Source organism: Melozone crissalis, unplaced genomic scaffold (genome assembly GCF_028551555.1).
Source record: "Melozone crissalis strain CALT ecotype California unplaced genomic scaffold, PUWL_Pcris_2 ptg000021l_1, whole genome shotgun sequence".
NCBI lineage: Eukaryota > Metazoa > Chordata > Aves > Passeriformes > Passerellidae > Melozone > Melozone crissalis.
The window spans coordinates 6,224,001-6,230,000 of NW_026535799.1; the positions used below are offsets into that span (position 1 = coordinate 6,224,001).

Consider the following 6,000-nt stretch of genomic DNA (forward strand, 5'->3'; position numbering starts at 1 on the left):
CCGCTTCTCTCCCTCTGGCTTTGTTTTCCCCTGGTGCGAGTGCGCCAGTGGGGAGGAAGGTGAGGCTGGTAGGTGGGAGAAGCTGGCTGGCTGTTGGCCTGTTGGCATGCTGCTTCTTTAGGAGCTGCATGGGCCAGGAGGTGCGGCCAAGCTTTGGCCTTGCGACCTCAGATCAGACGTGGCAAGTCGCTGAATTTAGCTTGTAAGTCAGCCAAGGAAAAGAAACTAATGAGGATTCTCTCAGTAATGGCGAGCGAAGCAGGAAAAGCCCAGCGCCGAATCCCTGCCCCGCAATGGGGTGTGGGACATGTGGCGTACAGAAGTCCCAATCCCTGGCGGCGCTCTCAGGGGACCCAAGTCCTTGTGATCGAGGCTGCAGTCCGTGGACGGTGTGAGGCCGGTAGTGGCCCCCGGCATGCTGGGCCCGGGACTTCTCAGGGTCGGGTTGCTTTGGAGTGCAGCCCAAAGCGGGTGGTAAACTCCATCTAAGGCTAAATACTGGCACGAGACCAATAGCCAACAAGTACCGTAAGGGAAAGTTGAAAAGAACTTTGAAGAGAGAGTTCAAGAGGGCGTGAAACCGTTAAGAGGTAAACGGGTGGGGCCCGCACGGTCCGCCTGGAGGATTCAACCCGGCGAGTTGTGGCAGGCACGGGTTCAGTGGAACCTCGCCTCCGCCTCCCTTCCATGCCCTGGGCGAACCCTGCCTGCGGAGGCAGGCTGGGGGGTGCAGGCTGGTCCGGGAACTGCCGCCCAGCCGGCAGCTGGCACTGTCCGGGCACATTTCCTCTGCGATGGTGCGCCATGACCGGCTCCATGTTGACTGGGAAGGCCTCCGGCGGGCAGGTGGTCCGACGGGCAGGTGGTCCAGTGCTGCGCGAGCAGCGGCGGGTATTACAGCCCTCGGGCAGCAGGTCTCGCCCAATCCCGGGGCCGAGGGAAAGGACTGCCACTGTGCCCTCCTCCCCCCACATCAGTGGCACCGTGGTGGGGGGCATCATTTCCCCGCCTCTCATGGGGGGGGAAGAAGTGGCATCCTCGCAGCACGGCGTTTCACGCAGGTGTGTGGGGGCTGGGCCTGCCAGTCTCCGGCACTGCTGTCAACCAGGGTGGACTGTCCTCAGTGCACCCTGACCGCGCGGCGCTGCCAGGCCAGGCTCACGGGCCGCGCTGGGGCACCCGGGGTCCGCAGCGATGTCGGCTACCCATTTGACCCATCTTGAAACACGGACCAAGGAGTCTAGCATGTGCGCGAGTCAGGGACCATTGTCGAAAGCCCGCGGCGCAATGAAGGTGAGGGCCGGCCCGCGCTGGCTGAGGTGGGATCCCGGGGCGCGTGTCGCGCCTGGCAGCCCCGGGCGCACCACTGGACCGTCTCGCCCGCCGCCCCCTCGCGGGGCTGGGGAGGTGGAGCGTGAGCGTCCATGCTAGGACCCGAAAGATGGTGAACTATGCCTGGGCAGGACAAAGCCAGAGGAAACTCTGGTTGAGGTCCGTAGCAGTCCTGACATGCAATTCGGTCGTCCGACCTGGGTCTAGGGGCAAAAGACTAATCAAGCCATCTAGTAGCTGGTTCCCTCCGAAGTTTCCCTCAGGATAGCTGGCACTCGGCAATGGGCAGTTTTACCCAGTAAAGTGAATGATTAGAGGTCTTGGGGCCGAAACGATCTCAACCTATTCTCAAACCTTCAATGGGTAAGGGAGCCAGTTCACTGGCGTGGAGCCGCGCCGTGGAATGCAAGTGCTCAGTGGGCCACTTCTGGTAAGCAGAACTGGCGCTGTGGGATGAATCGAACGCCCGATGCCAACGCTCATCAGAGCCCAGAAAAGGTGTTGGTTGATCTAGACAGCAGGACAGTGGCCATGGAAGTCGGAATCCGCTAAGGAGTGTGTAACAACTCACCTGCCGAATCAACTAGCCCTGAAAATGGATGGCGCTGGAGCATTGGGCCCATACTCAGCCGTCGCTGGCAGTGCGAGGCCCGCGGGGGCTAGGCCGTGACGAGTAGGAGGGCCGCTGCGGTGCGCCTCGAAGCCTGGGGCGTGGGCCCAGGTGGAGCTGCTGCAGGTGCAGATCTTAGTGGTAGTAGCAAATATTCAAATGAGAGCTTTGAAGGCTGAAGTGGAGCAGGGTTCCATGTGAACAGCAGTTGAACATGGGTCAGTCGGTCCTAAGCAATAAGGTGAGTGCCATTCCGAAAGGGCGGGCGATGGCCTTTGTTGCCCTCAGCCAATCGAAAGGGAGTCGGGTTCAGATCCCCGAATCCTCCGAGTGGTGGAGATGGGCGCCACGAGGCACCCAGTGCGGTGACGCAACCGATCCCAGAGAAGCTGGTGGGAGCCTCGGGGAGAGTTCTCTTTTCTTTGTGAAGGGCCGGGCGCCTTGGAATGGATTCGTCCCGAGAGAGGGGCCCTCACCTTGGAAAGTGTCGCGATTCCGGCGGCATCGGGTGAGCTCTCGCTGGCCCGTGAAAATCCAGGGGAGAGGGTGTAAGTCTCGTGCCGGGTTGTACCCATACCACAGCAGGTCTCCAAGGTGAGCAGCCTCTGGCATGTTGGAACAATGTAGGTAAGGGAAGTCGGCGAGCCGGATCCGTAACTTTGGGATAAGGATTGGCTCTAAGGGCTGGGTTGGTCGGACTGGGGCGCGAAGCGGGGCTGGGTGCGTGCCGCAGCTGGACGAGGTGCCGCGCGCGGGTGAGTGCGCTCCGCGTGGCCCGCCCGGGCGCTGGGGCATGCGCGCGCACGGTGGCGACTCTGGACACACACCGGGTCCTTCCTGTGGATCGCCCCGGCTGTGGCGGGCGCCACCCGCCCCCCGCTCCGCCCGCCCTCCACCTTGCCGCGGCCAGTGCCCCAGTGGCAGCCGTCATCGTTGCGCACCACCGCCCCAGCGGTTCCCGCCAATGGGGTTCCCGCGGTGTGCGGCCAGCGTGCGCGCAGCCGGTGTCGGCTGAGCAGTTTGTGCGGGGGAGGGTCCCCGGGGGAGGGTCCCTGGGCCAGTGCCCCGCCTCAGTCGGTGCCTAGCAGCCGGCTTTGAACTGGTGCGGACCAGGGGAATCCGACTGCTTAATTAAAACAAAGCATTGTGAAGGCCCGAGGCGGGTGTTGACGCAATGTGATTTCTGCCCAGTGCTCTGAATGTCAAAGTGAAGAAATTCAATGAAGGGCGGGTAAACGGCGGGAGTAACTATATTTACTAACTGGGCATAGCCGTGGAAGTCACACCTCCTCGTGGTCCTGCCGGATACCCTCGTGGTAACTGAGTCGACTTCTGCCCCAGTGTGGGAGAGGGCGCATATCAGCCCTCCCTATTGTTGGACTCACCACCCAACAATAGTGTCACGAATCGCTGAAACAAAAAGGTTGGCACAGTTAGTTCGCTGTTGCACAGAGCCTTGTCCACGGGCTGTTGTTGACACAGTTGGTAGTTTGAGAGAGGGTCAGCTACTATATGCTTCTACCCTCACTTGGACTTGTCACTTTATTGCTTACCGGACTGACAAAATGGCTTTGCGTTATATCTCGACTACCACTCAGACTGACCCATTAGATCTAAGGGTCATTGATGCCAAATTACCATCTATGCCCTCTGTGCCCAGGGAAGAGGGATTCGATCTTGCAAGTTTGGAGTTTTTTAACTCCAAAATTGTTAAAGAAGATGGTGTACATCATGTGGATGTTTGGTAGGGTTTGGGGCAACTCCCTGAGCCCTATGAGATCTCCCCTATGGGGATGGCCCAGGATGAGGCTGACAGTGCAGTGGGAGGTACCGAAGAGCCCAAAACACCTGAGGCTGAGAGCACAGTGGGAGGTAGTAAAGAGCCCAAAACACCCGAGGCTCCTCACGGGTCTGAAGGTGATGGTATAACGCCAAGAACACCTGTCGTGTCCATGCCTGACAAACAACCATCTTGTCCTTGTTGTGAGACCTGGTTTACTTGGATGTTGGGGCTGATTGACCATCTCAAAAGGGCACACGGGCAGAGAAAGATCATTTTCAGGTGTTCAAAATGTGGTAAACAAAATCTAAAATGCCACAGTATCTCCTGTCACATCCCGCGCTGCAAGGGGGTGGTGTGTGTGGCTCCCACTGGGGAATGGGTCTGTGAGGTATGCCAACGTGGGTTCGCTACTAAGATTGGCCTGGGTCTGCACAAGAGAATAAGACATCCTCTTGTGCGAAATGTGGAGCAGATTGCTGCTTCTCATCCCAAAGAGTCATTGGCCTGAGGGGCCCACAAACGGGTATGGACTGGGGAGGAAGAAAGAGGCTCTTCCGGTACAATTGGTGGACGAGTTTGCCAGTAAGCGGAATATCAACCAACTTATAGCAGAGCATATTCCAACTAAAATGGCAAAGCAGATTAGTGATAAAAGGCGTCCCTCCGTGAAAGGTCATGAAGGACTAGTAGGTGCCACTGGAATTGAACATCCTGCCAGGTCTGCTAAGTTGCCCAAGGAGGGACAGTTAAAGCTCCAATTCCAGAAAGTCATCAAAGCGTGATTATCGTTTGGCAAATTGACCATGTATCGGGAAGCCTTCAAGAAAGTTCTTGATGGGCAAGATCTAGGTCGGGTGGTGAAGGATGTTTATAAGGAGTTTCTTGGTATTCTGGGTGTGCCTAGCCAAACTAAATCTATCAAGGGTCAAAAGACGCAGGCCTCCCGTGGCCAAAAAGCATCAAAAACTCCATCAAATTGGACATGCAAAAGAGCTATTAAGAGGGGATAATTCTTGAGGTTCCAACTGCTGTATGATTTACATAGAAGGCGCCTCATGCGTCATCCTGGACAGCACGGAAGCCTCTCAGTGCCAATTACCATCAAGTGTTCTCCACGATCACTTTAAAGAAGGTGGGATACATCTGATATATTTGGTGGCCTACTGAATTTCCCTCCATATAAGGAGGCGGCTAACACCACATTCGAGGCCCTAATTACTGGAAAAGAGATTGATAAGAACATGAGAGAGATGTGTAAAACCTCCGCTCCTGGGCCAGACGGGATCACTTTGGGTCAGATTATTGCAAAAGGCAATAATCCTTTTGCAATAATTTTCCCGGTTGACTGAGATCTTCAACCTCTGGCTTATCACCAGTACTGTTCCAGATGCGCTGCGGGACTGCAGGACAGTCTTGATACCCAAGTCTTCGGATGCAGAGAAGCTTGGTCATATCAATTACTGGAGGCCTATCACTATTGGTTCAGTGGTGATTAGGCTGTTTTCCAGGATCGCTACTGTGAGGCTGTCCAAAGCATGTCCCATCAACCCCCGGCAACGAGGTTTTATTTGCACATCAGGTTGTGCTGAAAACCTCAAGTTGTTACAGCTTGTGGTGGAACAGCTAAGTGAGAGCATAAACATCTGGGGGTTGTGTTCGTGGACATTGCTAAGGCATTTGACACCATCTGTCATCAGCACGTATTTGAGGGTCTGGTCCAGCAAGGGGTGGATCCACACATGATAGAGTTGGTGAGGGAAATGTATCGGGATGTTGAGACGTGCATTTCCATGGGAAGAGAAAGGACAGACCCCATATACATTCGCTCAGGTGTCAAGCAAGGCGACCCCATGTCACCTTTGCTGCTCAATTTTAGCGATGCACCACCTTCTATATAAACTCGAGAATGAAGGTGAGGTTTTCCATCATGAGGGCTGGAAATTTACGGCCATGGCATTTGCCGATGACTTGGTGCTGCTGAGTGACTCTTGGGAAGGCATGTGTCATAACATCAAAATTTTGGAGGCCTTTTGCAATCTTACTGGCCTCAGTACGCAGGGGGGAATATGTCATGGCTTTTACATCAAGCCGACAAGGGACTCATATACTATCAATGATTGTCCCACGTGGGTGATTAACGGATCCCTCCCTAACATGATCGACTCAGGGAGCTCAGAAAGGTACGTCAGCACATGGGTTGACCCCTGGACTGGCTTTGCAGATCCTAGACTATCAGAGAAGCTCATGGATTGGCTTCATCGGATTGGTCGTTCGC

At 55.8% G+C, this 6,000-nt stretch overlaps 1 pseudogene; it reads left to right on the forward strand.

Annotated features, from left to right (window-relative positions):
* The first annotated feature begins 162 nt into the window (after positions 1-162).
* Positions 163-6,000, forward strand: part of LOC128937702 (28S ribosomal RNA) — an 8,054-nt pseudogene continuing 2,216 nt past the window's right edge.